Source organism: Pezoporus flaviventris, unplaced genomic scaffold (genome assembly GCF_033815535.1).
Source record: "Pezoporus flaviventris isolate CSIRO_AGI_PZ_B2104156 unplaced genomic scaffold, CSIRO_AGI_Pfla_v1 ptg000036l, whole genome shotgun sequence".
NCBI lineage: Eukaryota > Metazoa > Chordata > Aves > Psittaciformes > Psittacidae > Pezoporus > Pezoporus flaviventris.
In genome coordinates, this window is record NW_026892584.1 from 42,837,182 (window position 1) to 42,854,970 (window position 17,789).

Consider the following 17,789-nt stretch of genomic DNA (forward strand, 5'->3'; position numbering starts at 1 on the left):
TAATGTTAAAGGAAGTAACAAGGGAAGAGAATACAACACCTCAGCACCAGCCGACCGATAACTTGCCCCCCTCAGCCCAACCAAGCTCCGACCCATACCTCCTCCAACCCTGCAGACTCCCAGCCCTTCCGGCTAACTCCCAGTTACCTCCTGGGCATGACGTGCTGTGGTATGGAATACCTCTTTGGTCAGTTTGGGTCAGGTGTCCTGTCTCTGCTTCCTCCCGGCTTCCCCTCCTCCCTGGCAGAGCATGAGGCTCACAAAGTCCTTGGCCAAACCAAAACATCATTGTTATCAGCTCTGTTCCCGAGCTGAAAGTCAAAACACTGCACTGCACCAGCTACCAAGGAGGAGAAACATGACTGCTACTGCTGAACCCAGGACACTGCCCATTTTCAGGCATGTTGCACAGCATGAAGTAGCCTAGCCTTCTGCGGTTATCCTGGGAAACAAGGGGTGCCAGAAACCCCTCCGGAGCGTGTTGCACAAATGCTGGCTATTCATTTCCTTTAGTCACTTCCTTGTTCCTGCCTTCCCCGGCACCCAGGCCAAGCACACCAGCAACTGCAGCACGCCCACGCTCCTGCCACTCGAGAAGCAGCAGGTGCTTATCCCGTGAAAGCGGTGCATGGAGGAAATAAAACTTTGTACTTTAGTGTGTTTTAAGGTACAAATTTCATTATTTCTCACCTTAGTTGTGAGCTCTTCACTGTAGAACGCTGAGTTTTGATGAACTAAACTTGTTACTGTACTCCGTGTTTGCAGAAAGCAAATATCACAGACTTCTGACATTTGCTTGGGATTGGGAAAAGGTGAAAACTAAAGTAAGGTGAGAGTTTCAGACAGCACAGCTAAACAGAAATGCCTTTTTCGTCCACCAAGATTAGGGGTAAAATATACCCACAGAATAAAGTTTTAAGGAGTTCAGCAGTGTAATTACTGACATGTTTCTTTTGTAGAAATAATACTGTAATGCAAAAAAGCAGGACTACTCTGTGAAAGACTGAAAATACCTCAATGCATAATTCTGTCCAAAAGCATAACAAAGAAGTTTAAGAAACAGCATATTGCCAGTGTTTGTGGACTTACTAGTAAAAAGTCCAAGTAATATGTAGAATTTTATTAACAAAAGAAAAGAGGAGAAGGCATTCCAGAGCCTAGCATGATTTCTAAGTGGACCATAAGTCCACCATTGGTTTGAGATAAGCATAAGACTGATCTCTTTAATAGTGAAGATCTGTTGTAATAGTCATCCCATTAAAAAATGGGAGGACTCTCTGTAGCACTCCTACTCCAGTTAGGATGGCAGAGGGAGTTTGGCTGAAAATGAGTTGCATTAAAGTTAATTCTTAAACCTCAAACTTCTCTGTGGATCGAGTTTAACCTCCACTCTGAAGGGCTCACACACAACGCATTCCGGCAGCAGATGCAACAGGCTCACTTCAGCCACACAGAGTACCTTCTGCAGAAAGGTGGTGTAATCTGCTGGTGTAGCAGCAGCAAACACCCTTCCACTAGAACCAAGCAGCAGTATTTTTGTTCCAGACAGACAATTACATGAGTCTGAAGTGTCAGTGTTATCTGCAGCAAGGATACTTGCATCCACTACTTGGTTTCAAGCACAGCAACTCCTGAAACAATACCGTGAATGGCATGGGCTGGGAAGACTATGCAGGGCAGACAAGACAGCAACCGGAGGACAGGTTAAGTGCTAGCAAACATGGCATGTGTTCACAACAGGAATCCCCAACCCCACCAGCCACCCATTGTTCTATGGGGACAGGACACACAAAGGAATGCAATGTTGTAGAAAAAGTTAGTAGAAACTTAAGAGCTAACAGTAGTAACATTAGTAACAGCTAGAGTAGACACAGGAAGCAGCTTAAATACTAACAGGTGAAGTAGGCAAAACCTATAGATTGTGATATATGAACTGCAGCAACCATATCACAACATGCCAAATGGTAAAATACAGAACTGGCCAAAACCAACCCAGGAGGATGCTGACAGTGTGTAAGATGATGACAACTTGGCAGCTGCTTAGTAATGAGACAGCAAACAAATCAAACTAATAAAAAGCAAGAAGACTCCAGGCTGTATGTAATATTACTATCTGCCTGAAGGGTGGGGAACTTTGACTTAAGGGTGCAATTGCCCAGGGATTTCTTCGTTCAGTGTTACTCTTCAGAGGCACCAAGCTCAAGCTGCAGCACTACTAATATAAAGTACTTTCATAAAGGAGTATCTTTTGTCTTAGGTGGAAGGCACAAAGAAGCTGTGCAAGGTATCTACTCTTTTTGGCGAGAAATGAAGGGGGGTGTGGGTGTGTGTACAAGAGTAACAACCTAGGGAACACATTACATCTTCATGAATGAAAGACTAAATGAAGCGTGGCAAGGTACCATGTTTTCTGGTTTGGTTTTAAAATACAGAAGGCTTCAGAATATAAATGCTTAAACTGCAAAACTGTGGCTTTTATTTCCAAACATACAATAAATAGGTCCACCACAACTAGCCTCTAACTTCATTTTACATGGAAGAATTTTAAAATTAATTTGTGCATATTTAAAAATTAAACTTCCCTTTGCACATAATTCTGTACATAACTGAACTGCATTACACACCAATTTATGGTCTTGGCACTGTGATGCAAGCAACCAATTAGAAACAGAGCTCTGTAGCAAGCACTTCAACAACAAATGCATTCTGCATTGTTGATAAAACATTTACCAACAATTTATTCTTTTTCCAAAGTATACAAAAACCTTCAGCATGTGAATGCTGAAGAACAAGCTGTCTCCTCTCACGTTTCTGTAGGGGCTGCAAGGTGAGTCTGTGGATTTTTAGCAAGTGTTCACTATTTGCTACATGATACAATTTTCATACCAAAATATTTTTACTGCATAGTAACATTCCCTATTTTCAAATGCAAAAAGAAATTGGATGCTGTCTTTTTATCACTCATCACTAAATTTAAAGACATTTTTAACCACAACTCTGTTTCATCACAGTGCAGAAGGCCCTTAATATTTCAAGGATTTATTCAGTCATATCTTTAATACAAAAGAAGAGGCTGAGGAAAAGCCAGAGTAGTCTATACACAATGCACAATCTGTGTACATTCTGAAGCTGTACCTCTTCAAGAACTATTTATACACTCTTCAAACAAATCCCTTTATCCAGCAATTCAAAATACTTTAGATCAGAAGTTTTATATTAGAATCAATACATTATATGCATATAAATACATTTATACCCTTCGGTTGCTAAACAACCCAGATGGCTGCGAGGATGTGACCTGAACTGCTTCTCCATTGGTTTGGGATATCAAACTGTAATGGCAGCTAACTGTTAACCAAAATAGTCACAGTAAAAAAAAGATCTTTGCACAAGGTAGGTGTGCCACAGCATCAGTTAAGACTAGAAATAACTCTGTGACACCCTGGTCCCCTCAGCAGGGCCAGGATTTCAACTTCTGTGAGATGCAACACACAGGCAACGGTTTTTATCTCTGCCCATGCCCCATTCATGAAAAGTCTCAGCAGAATAACAGAAAAACAAACCCTAAACAACAAACCAAAGCAAAGCTTTTACAACTGCAAATTTTTCACAAGACAGATGCTGCAGCTTTCAAGAATGAAGTAAAGGTTTTAGAATTAAAAAATAAAATAAAATTAAAAAACAAACCCAAAAACTAATGTGCAAGTGTATAATTCAGAAGACAATAGCAAGGATCAATACAGACCTCTGTTCAAGCTGAAACATAGTATCCAAACTGCCTTACGGAAAAATAGTTCTCACTGCAAATCTCATCTTCAGTTGATGAATGTGCTTATATATACTTATATACACGCCTGCCATCCAACGCACCCTCCTTCCCTGGGCCAGGCTGCAGCAGCAGCAGCAGCTGCCACTATGATGTTCCAAAGCCCATGCAGGCCCCAGCCCCGGCGCTGTGCCTGAGCGGTCAGACCCTGAGCTCCGTGGTACCGACACAGCGGCACGATGATACTTAGTCATCAGCACTGACTCACCATGCATCCATGAGTATTTCAGGGGTATTCAAAGCAGTAAGCACTGGCGTAGTAAGAAGTGTTCTGAACTTTGTTTCTTAAAGGATACAGCAATGTTGACTCTCTTCAGTATCCTCCAAAGGTGCTAGAGGTTTTAAGTCTGAAGCGTTTCTCTCCACAATGCCAGGTTTACAAATGTGTATCTTTTTAAATAATATTGCACATAAAAATCATCTTAAACTTTGTAGTGAAAGCAGGTTGAAGGACAGTGTTTTCCAAAATAGATTTAAAAGCTACCTGTACATAATAAGTTTTAATTTAAAGAACGCCAAGATTATTCAAAATCTAAGCACGTAATACTGACGGAAAAATGTTAAATTGCACAATCTACATATAAATTACATTTGTAAATACTTAAAAGTTTTTAAACATTGAATACCCTTGATTTCACAAATCAGCTAGGTCATTGCCAAAAGATCAGCTTAATGAGTTAGAAGTACTTTCCCCCAGAAAAATATAGAAACAAAAAGATCTGCAGTCTTAGACGAAGCACTGGAAAGAGTTAAAGCATTTCAGCTCAGAGGTAGTGCTAAACACATCCAACTAGAAGTCCATTATATTTGAACTATGATGAAATAACGTAGTAAAATGTAGAAAGACTATAAAATTTACAAAAATAAATAGTTCTGAATGCTTTAGAAAATGCAAGAGACTTCGTTGATAAGTGCCTTGATCTGCTTTTCTGACCAAAAGAAAGCAGTTTGTCTCATTTTTAAAATATACCATCTCTAGTAACGCATCTGCAATCCACACAATCCAACTATGCAACTCGACAGATGCCAACTTGGCATAGACTCTGATATTAAAAATAAAGTGAGGCTTTGTAAAAGATCATCTCATATGAAATTCGTTTTGCATGTAAATTTCTTCTGACAAATTAAAAATTGCACATAAAAAAAGTTTATTGAAAGAGGCATGAGGGGTGATAAGGGTATGTGCCTATTGTTCCACATACCCCTGGAAGGAAAATGATGATTGCACAGTTGTGATAAATAAATATTTCTTTAAAAAAAAAATTAAATCTGCCACTCTTTTGGTTTTGAAGTTTTGGAATTACTTAGAAAATCCCACTATGGACAAATTATTTCAGTTTGTGTTCTAAAGAATTCTTTACAACTTTTCCAGTGGCTTTTATCCTGAAACCAAACGAAAAGTGGCAGTTGAAAAGTATCTTTGGGTAAAACAAGTATCAGGATCCAACGAGAATTTCCATGATGTGGTCCAACTCACTCAGATCTGTTCTACATATCTGAATGTTGCTTGCTGAAGAAGAATTACAAGATGGAAAGGTTTTCAACGGTTCTTCTGTAGCAAGAGATGGTGGTCTGGGCGGCATTAGTGGAGGGCAACAAAAGTCTGAGTCATACATTGAAGTGTCAATATCTTCAAAAATGTCATCTATCGCCAAATCCTTCAAGTAACTAGTTGAATTCGAAATCTCAAAGGAACCAAACACACATTCAGCTCCCTTCAAATCCTGTCTGTCATCTTCTAGTTTTAGACCAGTATTTTCTGGAAACTTTGGCTGGTCGTCTCCAGTAGGAACCAGACAAGTAGGTGGGCTTATATCTTCTACAAAGTCTAAATCTTTCAGAATAGATGAAATAGCAGATGACATATCATCATCTGAAACTATCAGCAGGCTATTTTCAATTGGGTCTTCTACAGACCGCAAGTCGCAACAGTTAGACTCTTGCTGACTAATACCTGAAGGCAACTGGAGAGAAATCCCAGATGATTCCATCCCTCCGTAGCTGTGAGAACTAGGAGTAATGCCAGGGCAGACATTAATTGGCTGCTGATTACTCTCCTGTCTCATTTCCTCTTGAATTTGCCGTACTGTGTTGGCTATGAGGACAGAGCGGTGCAAGTTTGGTTCCACCAGCATTTTGTATGTCTGTAACTTGGTGAGGCACATATTAAGCACCAACTGCCTCTTAAGCAGGTATGGCAGATTTCGACTGGAATCAAAGGCACTCGAGAGGCCAGCCATGTTCTCCTCATAGTCACTCAGCTTGCGTTTTAGACCTCTCCCCAACATGAACCTGAAAGACAAAAATTATGAATTAATCTTGAGCAAGACTATCGCTTCTGCAAGATCTCAACAGATACTTTTGAAAAGTCTGTGGTGTGCAATGTACAGATTAACTCTAATGCCACAGAATACTGAAAGAGTTTCATTGAGAAGATGCACTTTCCAGCTCTATTGTTTGGGAGCAATTTATTTTTTGTAAGAAAACCTGAAAATAAATATAGTAGCTGTTTTGTAAAAAAAGCTATATACTTTCATGGTTTAGGCTGCAGGTTTAATTTTAACTGTACTATGAGAAAATGAATTTAATTATTCAAAATCTTTAATAGGCGAGCTTTTTAGCCTCTTCTTTAAATTATATAGCAAACAAATTCATTAATGAGAAACATCTGAATGCCCACATGAAATAAACAAATGCTTATAGTAAGGATTATAATAACTGTACAGACTATTTCAATATTTTCATTTTAACATTCATTTCTAGGTCCAGTAGGTAAGACTTTAAAGCTAGTTTCAACACCCATTTTTATCTCTCTGAGGGTCTTGCCCAGTGTGTCTCTGAGAAACCTCTACAAAACAAATTTCTCTCCATTGCTGTTGTTTTACTACACTTGGAACTACACAGCCAGGCCAGCAAGAGGGCCTCCCATGGGATCCTTATATCCATTCCATAGCTTAGTAGTTTATCTAAATGGGGGAGGAAATTTGTCTGGGCCAGAGAGTTCCCAGAATGATGATCAGTGCTCACGGCTGCTGGTTCACAACCTGCTACTGACTTAATGCTAAGGATATCCCACAGCAGACTATCAAATGGCATTTTACAAGTGACCAATTCTGGTAAATAGCTAAAAGAAAAGAAATAGAATGCAGCTGCTTTCAGTCTGCTTTGTGTGCTTTTGCATTGAAATATGGTAAGTCTAGAACACTGGTACAAAAAACCTATATGCACGCACACCTAAAATACATGGAAAAAAAATGAAGGAGTCGTAACTCAGACACGCAATGGCAGATTAAGGGCAGATCCTTCACACACAATGATCCAGACCCTACATGCTGCAGAGGGCCTCCCAACTTCCTTTTCATGTGAGCACTGGATACTGCCAGCAATAGCTCAGCTGATTGCTGCAGCTGCCAGCTGCTAGCCTGTTGCTACACTTTTGGGGACAAGGAGGAGGCAGCAGGATAAAGCCTCTTTTGCTTTTGGGATTTCTCCAGATTTGCAGGAAGCACAGCAGGGCTCCATGGCTACATCCATCTGCCTAGACAAGACTGCTGGAGAACTCAGCTCCTCTGGAGGAAAAGTGCATACTGCTCCATAGAGTATTCAAGAAAAAACAGACACTTGCTAAAGAAGCTTAAGACTTCTTGAGCGTACCCACTTTCGGGGGGGGGGGGGAAGGGGGTGGAGAAAAGGGGAAATAAAGGGGGAGACAGACATAGCTGGATAAAATTAAATTTGTCATAAAAATGCATTTATATATAACAGGTAGTAGCAGTCTGGCCTATAGTTCAGTTTACCAGAGGTTCACTGTTAAAACAAAATAAAAAAGCTTTCATTGTAATTTTACCAGTGCTGCATTTTTAAACATCATAAGGTGGTGTCTGGGTGTGCCTATTTACCTGGATGATCTTACACCTACCACACACTGCTCCCCCATTCCAGCACCCCGTTCAGAGCAAACAGAACCAGACAGTACTGAGCACTCAAACAAAATCAGAAAGCTGAACACAAAGTTCAGACAACAAATATAATAACAGGAAGTATTTTGGGGGGCAGTGCGTGTCAGGCATGTCAGTCAAACTATTGACAACACTGTCAGCAACCGGTAATTTTAGAAACAATCTATGGAAAATCACAATTATGCAGGATTTTACAATAAAACTGTTGCTAAATATACTAACTCATATCATGAAGACAATTAGTGTCTGTAAATCACAGACAACAATAAAATCAACAACTCTCCATTTTCAGTAGCATTTAAATGTTGTGCACTACCCAAGGCACCACCCCATACCATTACTGTAACAAATAGAAACATACATCACAATGGCTATTTGGTCACTAAGCATCATTGCTCCCACATACTGCATTTGGCTTTTTCTATTTTAGCTTTTTGCTTTTTCCTCCACTACTTTAAGCAGACCAAAATTCAGACTCATAAGGGAACAAAATTAACACCGTACAGCAAAAAGCAATTCTGACATGTTATACATTCAGAATGCCTGGTTTTGACAATTCACTGCTTTTAATGTATTTTAAAATATATATTTACACTTCGTTAGACATATGAAATAACAGACTTATCTATGTTAATTATATAAATACTGTTAATTTCTAACATCCCAAAAATGTGCTAGTATTTAAATTCTTTACAGCAAGCTTATAAAGCAAGCAACTATGATATGCAAGGATATATAATTGCACAAAAACAACTTAAAATGAAATGCTTAACTTTTAAACTCATACAGCAGTCTAATCAAGCTAAACATTTCATCCTCACATATGCAGACACCCTCCTTTTCATTCCTTAGAGTTTCTTCATAAAATTTGTCCCAGAGCATTCTAGAAACATGTAACAAAGCCTGAGCATGACAGCACTTTGAACTATAAAAATGAAGTGCAAGAAACATTATTTGCTCCAACTTCAGATATTTTTTACTTAACAGACTTCCCACTCTAAATGTCAAAAGATATATTTTGTTTTAAATACACACAGTCCTAGCTTATGTTGTAAAAATTCTGCCTGTTTAGTATGATTTCTGCCTAATTGCAAGGATCCCTAAGTCTCCCTCCAGAAGCAAGATGACTTCAGAAGTTACGTAAAAATTTGGAACAGGCTAATGAAAGCCAGAGTACCACTGGTACAGTGCATTTAAAAATTACTAGTGTCATAGTTGCTACAGGAGACATTAAATTTCTGTTCTTGTCTAACACTCAGCTGCTGACCTACAAAAGATACAAAGCCCCTTTGTTACCAGCTAATCTACATTTTATCAGGCCTTTTGCTTTATTTTCTAACACGAGAATTTCTGACAGGGTCATATCCTTAACAATCTGCTCTATATTTTTTAAGTAACTTGTCATTTTGTAGCATTACATATTAACACACACATCCCAAATTGAAAATTCACACAGCAGTCAAATGCACTCTTCTGATAGCATTACTTTGCAATGTAGGATGTTGGTCACATTATTATAAAGTGCTTCTCCAATTTTTGGTACCAAGGAAAACAAAAGCAAGTCCACACAAAAATCCACAGTAGCATGCCCAGACAAAACGACTGCTGCACAGTGGTCAGTCCTTCCAATCAGCTGAGAGAACGGCACAGCCAGTTCAAAGAAGCATAAATTGGGCATAATAAAACACAAAGAGCATCTAGAAACTGCAATCTCCTTACTCCAGCCTAATTCCAGGAACCTACTCCAGAAAAAACTGGATCAAGTAACAGGATTTCAGAACATGCCAATCTGATAACTGCAATTTGTAAGTAAATAAACTCAATAAAAATTAAAAGTTTATGCCAACTTCAAATGTGAGGTCTATACACAGCTGTTCAATCATAAGCTGTAAGTCACCCTTCTCCTGAACTCTTTCGTAAAGTTCAACAACCAAATTTTTTTGAGTTCAGATGCTCTTATTTTAGAGTCTTTAGTCATTAAAAACCCAAGAACAAAGAGGAACACCACATATCCATAATTTTTTTCTGTCATTTTCTCATATTCTCTCGTTACAGTAATGCAAACTGAGCCACAAACCATTTATGGCAGAATACTTTTTTAATTACAATTATGTTGCAGATACAGAGAAAAGGAAGCAAAGTGAACTCAGCATTTAGGAGCACCAAATTCATGTAGTTCATGTCACTGAACTACAAAGCAGTCTGTGCGCAGAAATTCTGCCCGTGACACCATGTTCCTAGTTCCTTCCAGTTCTATGGAGGACATTTCACAGAAACTCCTCCCTGCTAAGATGGGAAGAAGCACCATGCACTGTAATCCTACACCGTACCAGGGTTTAAAAAAACTTGGAGGGAAGAGGCACGTCCCTGGGTTGGCAAATCCACGCACAATACCAAACAGGCCTGGTCAGAGCATGCAGTTACTCAGAAGAAACATTCCACGCTACCAAGAAGTGCATTATGGACAATACAGGACTCGTGCCACCATTTTAGAGGGGAAAAACACAGCTCCATCTGTCATAGGGCCTGAAAGTCCAGTGCAGCTGCCACTGACACATGGTTAGGAAGTACATCTGGAAACAGTCACAAAAAAGAATGCAGCATGTGAACCCCCTCACTTACTTCTATTTGGGCAAACTACTACTTATTTTCCTCTTCCTCACCTTCCAAAAAAGGTTTTAAGAGCAAATTAAACAATGTTTAGAACTCTGAACCACACAGAGCTTTAATTTTCAGTAGAGAAAAACTTCAAAAGTAATGAGTATAAAAAATTTAACTGGCACAGCACTGTCTGAAAGCGAACTTTTCGTGCACATAACAAGGCAGTCAACTACACAAGAGTGATTCATTTACCATTACAGAATATGTTTAAATAGCAAGATTATCAGTAAGGTACTTGGCCTGCACTACACAGGTCAAAATAATTTTACTGATAGTGGTCCATTCTGACTTTTCTGTTTAATATGTTATTAAATTCAGACTTGCTTGATCCTTTTCATACAGCCACACTGTTGCATTTTCCAGCCTAAGACTGCCTCAAAGTGAAAACTTACTTTCCCTGTACAACAGAAATACCGGATTTGAACAGGTGTAAGCACTTCATGAGTGAAAGCTGCCTGTCTAGTTTTCAGTAATGCAACTTCTGTATTAAAGACTCCTTGCTATTGTAATTTGGGTAATTCCCTTTCAAAGTTTCCTTTGGCTCCTAACTGTAGAAGCCACGTAACAGTAAAAGCAAACAGAAGTCTCTTCAGATTATACACTTGTGTTAGTGACTGACCAAAGCCTGCTGAAAACCTGATTTACTGCTCTCCTCTTTTCCACAGACACATTTCACAAGCATGCATCTATCTGTAGGAAGTGCAAAGGAAGACAAATGTCCTTATAGTTATCGTTATTTCTCAAAATTACCTGATGTATGTCATATACTATTTTTAATGATAATCTTTCCCCTACCTGACACAGATTTTGGTTTAGGCAGCACAACTTCTTTAGTATTTTTTATTAAGTTGTGGACAGGCTCTAGACTAGTATAAGGTATATAATATATTTTCCATGTATAAGCAGCTGCACGAGAAAAGGGTACAGCTGAAGGTATGGTTAGCAGAGACAGTATAAATCCCTTCCTCCCATCCAGACTTAGCACTGATCACTTAGATATGACTTACATAACACAGTAAGCTGTCAGACTGTACAGAACAGTGCATCTGATCTGGTGTCCTCAGCAAGTGCTGAGGATCCCCATATAACATCACATCTTGACATCGCAAATATTAAGAGGAAGTGAAAGAAGGAGGATTAAACACCTTAGAAAACACCACAGAAAAAAAAAAAAAAGGAAGTAAGGAAGTTGGGCCCGAAGGCACTTTAAAACACACCAAAAAGTGTTTAAGTCCACTGCCTCCCCATCCCCCTTCAGCCCTGCCCCAGTTTAGCCAAGATGAGTAACTGCTGAAGAAGGCATGAGTGACTAGAAGTGTGCACACAGGGAGGAGTGCAGTCCTACCAGCTTACTCCCATACCTAAACTCCTATGTAACAACTTCTTCTGGTCACAAATGACCAGAAAACAGCTGCACAAAGAAGGGAGAATTGACATTAACTTTTTGATCACCAAATCCCACCCTATAATACATATAACTCTGTTACTAATAAAGCAACTGGGACACAGAATCAAGATATGACACTGTTCAGACTTCACAGCAAAACAGAATAACCCACATATGCCCACAGAAAGCAAACCCCAAAACCACACAGAAAAAATCCCCACACCTATGGATGTACTCAACATGTAGGCTGAATAGTATTTGTTAAGTAGAGAAGCAGAATGAGAGGAAGAGTGAGTCTAGAACAGAATTAGTCAGGAATTCATAACCTTCCCACTGCCACTTCACTATTTGTGGAAGCAGAGAATAAGTATCACACAGCCCGGTATTGTAGGAGCTGAAATGATGTTTACAAAGCATTTGCAGTTTAAGTTTTACCTTGATTTAAAAGCTAGTTTGAAACCCCCCATTCCCAACCTGTTTATGTTATGTCTACTGGGATCTGGTAAATTCCTGCACTTAAAGGACATCTTCCTAAATTCCTTACTCCCATTTTACTTCATAAAGCACTGGTAGTAAGAGCTCTGCTTTACACACTAACGCAGCTAGATTTCAGACCGCAACATTTCAATCCGGAGAAGAAACTCCTCTTTTATGATGTGGAACTTCCACACACTAAAACAAGTGGATGTGGGCTCTTTACAACAGTAAACGAACCATATTCTCAGCACTAGTATCTATCACTAGCAGCTAATATAGACCACTGCTCAAGCAGCACCAGCCTTAGTTTTTTCCCTACTTAGGTAGAAAAAAAATTTCATCCTTGAAAGAAAACAAAATCACTATCACTCTTCTCTTTCCCCTCCCCCTCTACGCTTTCGTATTTAGTTCCACATTTACAAATAAAACTCACAGGTATATATTTTTAATGTGAGTTTGTTTAGCAGATTCTTTTTCTTCTTTTTTTTAGTGGAAGAAGGGACCAGAATCATTTAAACCAAGGTTCAACCGTAGTTAGCAAAAGCCAACACATGATGAAGAGTTGCTAAATCTAGGAACTCCCACAGTAAAACTAAACTGTAATTAAATGAGAACATGAAGGAACCCAAACAACAAGAACCAAACCACCACAGCTCCACTGAAGTATCTCACTGGAGAGAGAAATGATCACTAGAACTACAAACTACAAAAGTGATGATATGCCTCTTCAAAGCTTGTTCTACTCAACTGAACAGTTCTCAACCCTTTTTCTTAACAGTAGCTATTTACTTCAAATACAGAGATACTAGATGTATTCACCTACATAACAGTGACATGTGTTTTAGGGTTACAGTGATCTGAATAAAGATCCATTAATGATAAAACTTCTGACTTATTAACTTCATCAGATCAGTACGCCCATACTGTAACAGAAAAATCAGACCAGTAATTAAGGACTGTGCATTTACTCTAGCTCTCTGTATGGGATATTTAGGTAAATAATTTTCAACAGCCAAATCAGAAATCACTTTAAATTTTCTCTAACAAAGTAGCACACCACTTTTCTTCAGTATTCAAAGTGCTTTCTCCTTACAAGACAGGCCTGTAAACTCAATTTCAGCAACTGAGCAGTGGACTTCACTGTAAGACTGAGGCCTTGGATACCAAATTTCCAACAGATATGATATGATATGATGGCAATGTTATGCTCTTTGTGACACAATAGTACTTTATAATGGGGGGGGGGGAAAGGTAAATTCAGAATATACAAATCAAAGAGCTTATCCTATTCAGTAAGCCTAAAGCACTTTATATTACATACTCCATTTTTATTTTTCAGTTTACCATCCTAACCTACAAAAATAACATCTACAGCTGATTATCAGAACTTGCATTATGCACATAAGGTATTGTTTCATAAGAACATACAAGTAGTTACCCTTAGAAAACAGAAAGGAGTCCAGGCAGGAAGATTCCAGGTTTTGCATAAAGTGTAGTCATCCAATAGTCTTGAACTATCCACAAGGCCAAGCCACCTACCGAGGCAGGATGATGTGACTTAAGGGGAAAAAGAATAAAAAAAAACAGTATTTCATTACCATATGATTTATTTTTTTTTAATCAGAACTATTAAGCAAACTTTTAAAACAATTTGTGTTAAATCCTATTAAAACAGTTAAACTGTGTAAGAAAAAGTGAAGTTCATGAATACACAGAAATAAGAGGACCTAACAGTTTCACCTATGAACACAAACCATGGAAATTACCTTTCATAAATGAATACTACAGAATAGAATGCTCATCCTCTAAGTGTTAGGCTTTAGGATAAGAACTTGCATTGATACTTCTTCAGGTTACTGAACACCCATTTACTGTTGGAGTCATCTCAGTAATCACATACCAGTAGAGACAATACCATGAACTGTAAAGAAATACATCTTAGAATTACCCCCAACATTTACAGGCTGCAAAAGGAGTTTGATTTTTCTTAAATTCCCTAATTTTTCTAGTTTCAGCACACAAAGCTAATATAAGAAGACAGCTAGCAGGATATGCCATGATTGCATATAATATTGTCACGTAATTTTCATCAAAACCCTGATATAGCAGCATCTGCAGTTTGGGTAGAAACTGCATGGATTAGATCAAGGCACTGGAAATGCTAGAGAATGTGAAAAGGCTGAAGTGACAGTGAACTATGGACTTGACTACAAGATGCGGAGAGAATTGCATGATCCATGCTCTTGAGGTCTCAACTCCACCTAAAGAAGCAAAGTTTTTTAATTCCAAGAATTAAAGCCCTTATATAAACTAAGGGCCTACTGTCTGGACTATATGTAAGGTTTGTTTGTGTACAATACACACACACACAGACCCCTGCCCCTCAACTACCACAAACCAATTACTTCACTAATTTACCACAAGAGCAAGGATCATTACTTATCCAGATAAATACAGTCCTTCGCAATCAAGGATTAGGAGTTCCTAAGTTATTTTACAGATCATAACATAATACACAGTGAAAGGCGGTCTTACATTTGAATTGATGGACAAGTAAACGAACACAGTTCATCTTACATAGCAACTCATAGCCTGATGCTAGCAAAGGGTTCATCCGCTTACAGAATCTTGGAACTGTAAAGATGCAGTAAACAGCAGTAAAATGCCCATGACCTAAGAATGCCAAATCTAACCCACAGCAATAAACACGGTAATATCTCCCCCCCTCCTTCTAGAAGCTAACTTTTTTCCCATCATGAGGAGATCCATGTTATTTGTGAATGAAAAAATAAAACCAAATACACAAATGAAGATTCACAACCTATCTGCTTTGAAATAGCAGGACTTCAGAAGGTCACTACTGAGGTTTATTAAAGTGTACTTGTTAGGTCACGGGGGGAGGTGCACATTCACTGCATTTTCTACCCAATGAACATAAACCATCAAATGCTTTAGAATATTAATTCTCTTTAGTACTAAAGAATCCTGGAGAAGCTAACAAGCATTCTAATTGTGTTGACTGTGTTAGAAGTCCAACCTTTTGCTAGAAGTCCAAAAAGTTCCTGAATTTAATTCCTTTATTACATACTTTAAAGGACTCTTGCAAAATTAACTGTTGAGGTTATGATTTTTCCACTATGCTTTCACTCGTCCTGACATTAGGACGAGTGTCAGGAAGAGCTACAGATGTAAGGTTACAAGGTTTAGTTTTCACAATCTGATTAAAAAAACTCAAGCAAATCCAAACTACACAAGACACACGGTAGCTGCAAATGACTATAAACTGTATGTTCAGTAGATTCTTTTTTGTCTTTTTCTTTGAACATCTCCCCACAGAGTTTCTTACTACCTCTTTATGGGTCACTTCAGAAATCTGATATTATAGCATTTATTTCAATGTTAACGCTATTTTCCACATTGCAGTTCACTGTCTGAACTAAAGAATATTACCTGAATCAAAAACAAAACAGAAAACTACTGCTCAGGGCTCTTACCTCTGTTTCTGGAAATGAACTGTTCCAACACAGTTTGAAAAATTCCAGGCCTATCTAGGGCAGACATTATTAACTGCATCTATTAGTGAGATGAATTTACAACATGCATAGAAGAGGCCAAGCTTATGCACTTCCAGTCTTACCCACCTACTTGCAGGCCAGACTAACGTACACAGTCGAACAAAACCAGCTATTAAAAACCCGACGGCAGCGAATACACAAATCGTAGCTACCACAGAGGCAGCGGTCACGACTGCCAAAATTAAAAAGCTGCGATTCAAGGAAAGCCTCCTTCCTGCCACCCTTCCTGCAGCCACTCCTGCGAGTGCACACGTACTAATGAAGCCCAAGGGAGCCTGCCACCATTTGGCCTTTGTGGAAGGAGACTAGTTGGTACTTCCTGCAGCGGCCGCCCGCGCCTCCCCCCCCGCAGCAGCGGGCAGCAGTAACCAGAGACAACCTTGGGTTTCCCGAGCTGCGAAAAGTTACACTCCTCCCCCTTCCTCCTCCCCAGCTTACCAGAGACCCCGGCCAAGCTAATTATAACAACTTCTGCGGCAGTCCCCGCTCCCAACGTCCTGCTCCCCAGCCTCCCCAGCCCCGGCCGCGCTCCCCCCACACTTCTCACCCCGCCGCCCTCCTCCTCCTGGCCCGCCGTGCCACACTCCCTCTCTCGCCGTCCCTCCCCACCTGCCTCCGCTCCCCGTCCCCTCGCTCCTTCGGGCCCCCGCCCGCGCCCTGCCCCCACCCCGGGCAGGGCCCCCTGCCCCCTCAGGGGGCTCCCGACGCCCCCCGCCCCGCCCGCGCGCCCGGTCCAGCGGTCCCTCCTCGGCGGCTGCTGCCCTCCCCCGCACACCGTGCCGTCTCCCCGCACGCAGGCTCGCCGGCTCCACGGCCGCGGAGGGTCGTGACTTCCCTCCCGCCCCCTGACCCTCACGGCACCTCCTCCGGCGCCACCGCCCAGCCTGGCCCGACCCTGCCCGGCACCCCCACCTGGGAGCGGTGGAGCCCCCCCGTTCCTCCGCAGCCCGCTGCGCCCTCCTTAGCCAACCGGCCAAGCTCCCTTCGGCGGGGCTGGCACTCCGACCGGGAGGAGGCGGAGGCAACGCCACCCCCGCCGGGCCCCGGCAGCGTCCGCTCCGCCCGCGGAACCCACAGCGCCGGCAGGGGGCGGGGGGCAGGGGGCGCTGCGTGCACCGCGCCCGCCAGCTGGCCGCCTTCCCATTGGCCAGCGGCCCTTTCAACCTGCCCAGCAACCATTTTCTCACTGGCAGGCCAGCCGGGGAAGGGGGGTTGAGGTCCGACTGGCCCCGCGGCACTCCCCAATGAGAAAGCCGGGAGAGCCAGAGCGGGCGGGGCCGCACGCCGACTTCGCCCAATCGGAAGACGGGCACCGCTGTGGAGGTGCTCTGGCTCCGGGAGGGGGCCCCGCCCGCGCGGCGGGGGATGGGAGACGGTGTCCGCTGGACAGGGGCTGCTGCGAGCGGCGGGGGTCGCGTCCGGCTACCCCATTTCCTCGTTTTGGCTTAAACTCAGGGTCGATCTCTGACCGGAATTGCCGGATTTCAAACAGCGTGTCCCGTGAAGCGCCATCCCTGCTGCTGCCGTGTGCAGGGCGTTCGGGAAACGGCGCACGTACACGCCTGTCAGCCGGAGCTGGCTCACCTCAAACATTGCACAATCCTCCACGCTCACCAGAGCGCCTTTTCCTTTAAAGATGAGGCAGTCTGGGCCACGTTCAAACCTCCTGTGTTTGCTTTCCACGGGTATTTGCGTAAGCGAGTTACATCGGCACAAGTGCTTGTGCAAACGGATTTCAAAATCTGACACGAACCGTTTGTAAAGATCGATCCAGAGCCTTTGCCGGAGCCTGCCGCGGGCAGCCTGGTGCGTCCCGAAAACCCTGCGTGGCTCCCTGGGACGAGCTTAGATTAACCGGTAAAACAGTGAAAACAAAACGGGGGCACATTTGTGCAGGCACGTCC

General features: G+C 41.5%; 1 pseudogene; it reads right to left on the reverse strand.

Moving 5' to 3' along the window:
* Positions 1-2,453: 2,453 nt before the first annotated feature.
* Positions 2,454-16,337, reverse strand: LOC133274652 (SERTA domain-containing protein 2-like; annotated as a pseudogene).
* Between the last annotated feature and the right edge of the window lie 1,452 nt (positions 16,338-17,789).